At 48.2% G+C, this 2,500-nt stretch overlaps 1 protein-coding gene across 1 annotated transcript in view; it reads left to right on the top strand.

Moving 5' to 3' along the window:
- KrT95D (phosphofurin acidic cluster sorting protein KrT95D) overlaps positions 1-2,500 on the top strand; it is a 220,735-nt gene that overhangs the window by 432 nt on the left and 217,803 nt on the right. The window contains exon 1 of the mRNA XM_070129321.1: positions 1-237. This exon is cut by the window's left edge and continues 432 nt beyond it. The gene's annotated coding sequence lies outside the window, so the exon portion shown is untranslated. The remainder of the gene's footprint in view (positions 238-2,500) is intronic.

The following is a 2,500-nucleotide window of genomic DNA, read 5'->3' as shown; positions in this document are numbered from 1 at the left end:
CTTCAGCCGTGCCTTTGTGCCCAAATCTACCGCCTGAAGATGGAATACCGAGCCTAAACAAGGATAGACCTACGCTGTTGTGGTGTGGCCTCGCCGAGGTGATCAGCGCTGTGTTGGTCGCCGTCACCAAAGGATGGCGGAGAAGCAGACGATTCTAGGGCTGGGCTTCAAGCCCGTGCCCATGAAGCTCTTCGCAACCTGGGAAGTGGACAGGACGCCGCCCAACTGCATCCCAAGGTAAGGGTGTCTGGATGTTCGTTGGTGCCCCCCTCGTTGCAGACGGAGGGACCGGGAGGGGGCGGCCCTGTCCTGCCCCCTACCTGTTGGTGTCCTGTTCCTGGGCTGGGCGGCGAGACACGCTCGCTGAGCTCTACGGTTCGGTTAACGGAATTGATGACGTGAGTGTGAAAGGTGTGTGGAACGATGGAGACCGTCTGGTTGTGGTGCCTTACTGCCATAAAGGGGGAGGCGACAGGCGATCTCTGCGTTGTTTTGATGACTGTTTTGGCGTTATGTATTGACATCCTCGTGCCACTCGATGTAGCTCCTCCCCGCAGGTGATAAGCAATCCAAACAGCAGCAGGTACGAGGGAGAAACCAGATAAGTGAGGCGAGTGGGTAATGATCGGTGCAGGAGTGCAGGGCCGCCGTCCTACTGGAGCGTTTCACTTTGAGAACAACAACTGGGCGAGAAGGGGCAGGCGCCGGGCGGCCTCCCAGCTGGGCTTTCTTTGGGGCTCGAACCTCGCCACGTCTTTTCATCCTGACTTTGTGGGGAGAAATGCAGTGACATGCCTTACGGGAGGCTGATTTCACATTGACAGTGAGGCTGGCAACCCCCTCCTGTCAACACTTCAGGGGCTGTCAGCTCTCAAGTATATCAGTTGCTGTAGTGTGGGAGGGGTTATCGTTCACAGAGCCAACCATGAAAATATTTACCATGATGTTGCTATGAATTTTTGCAGTAGACCATTTTCGGGAATTGTTGTTTATGGTAAAAGTTATTATTCCAGTTCTGCGCGTGTGTGTATATATGTCGGTTTGTATATCTTTGAAGGTGAAATATTTTACTAAATGTTTACATATTATCATTGGAGATGGAGTTTAGGCCCATGTTTAATGCAATATGTAAAAAAATATGTACATTTCTATTTTATTTATTTCTGAATTTCATTTTATGTTAGTTTTTTGTGCGTTATCTACAGCAACAAAAAATTGTGGACAGTAGCTGCCAGTAATATTAAACCACATGCTGAGTGGTACGGCATTCTTTCCGAGGTAGTGAGGGAATTACACTCTTTTTCATTATGTTGTTATATCGATATGGATGTATACGGCTAAGCCCTTGGCCAGAAAGGTTTCAGATTTTATTTTGGGATGAAATCGAGTCTTGTCTGATGTTAATATTTAAAGAAATGAAATTCTGATAGCATGAACGGATTACAATCGTGACGTTTCGAACACGTCAAGAGTCCCTCTTCAGACGCAGTAAAAACCGAAATGGATGATACATCTGAGGTTTTACTCCACCAGTTGTGAGCTCTTAACGAGTCCGAAATGTCGCGTTTGTATTCCGTTTAATAACAGCCCCATGTCCAAGCGTCATCAGAAGAGCATCCGTTTAACCTTTCTGTATCGTATGAGTCTTGTCATGGTGTGGACGCGGCCCGCCCGACCGCAGTGCTAAAAGGGTAAATCGAACTCCAGCGAACGCATGTTCGACGGATTATGATTTTTTCGCGACTCATTTCTGCATTGCTGCATGTCGACTCTTGCATGATCGACAAGAACTTCATCATACTCAGTTGCGAAAGAAGTCGAGCTAACTGTATCCGAGAGACGAGTGTAGTCAGGAGAACTTTCAGATAGGTATTTGTATCATATCAAAAGGATCGTGTCTCACATAGTGTACATGTTTTAGGGATATTTCACAATCCGTATTCTGAATTTTATTCGCTAACGAAAACATGTGTCATCGTGACATTCCTGATGACATCCTATGAAGATCGTGTTGACGGAACGTAGATCACGGCGCTTTACTAGCATGAACACCGTTAGAGTTGCAGTATTTACTTTCTGGCCTGATTATCAGAGGAAGTTACCCTTGGCTGGAACCGAGGCCGCGCTTGCGGGTCTCTCCTGTGCAGTCCGGAGGGGCTGGAGGAATGTCGCTAGTTATTACACATAAAAAACTAAAAGTTCGCTCGCTCTACAAAAGGTGGAGCAGGTGTCAGGGCGTGGCACCAGCAATGCTCCATAGGACTAAGCGCGATCGTGCCAAGGGTTAACGACTAACAGGCTGGTAACGAGGCCCTAAAGGGGTTGAAGAGCTCCCCCCCCCTCAGCGAGCCACCTGCACGTCTGCATGTGGGACAAAGCAGCAGCGCGTGGCGTCAAAAACTGAAATTGTCGACGTCAGCTGCTGGTAACATTCTACACCCGCACAAAACGCTTGCCTGCATGTTGCAAGTAAGGTGAAATCACAGAGTGGAAAATTAGC

Source organism: Penaeus vannamei, chromosome 13 (assembly GCF_042767895.1).
Source record: "Penaeus vannamei isolate JL-2024 chromosome 13, ASM4276789v1, whole genome shotgun sequence".
Classification (NCBI taxonomy): Eukaryota; Metazoa; Arthropoda; class Malacostraca; order Decapoda; family Penaeidae; genus Penaeus; species Penaeus vannamei.
The sequence above is the reverse complement of the archived record's forward strand: the minus strand, read 5'-3'. Positions and strand labels throughout refer to the sequence as shown.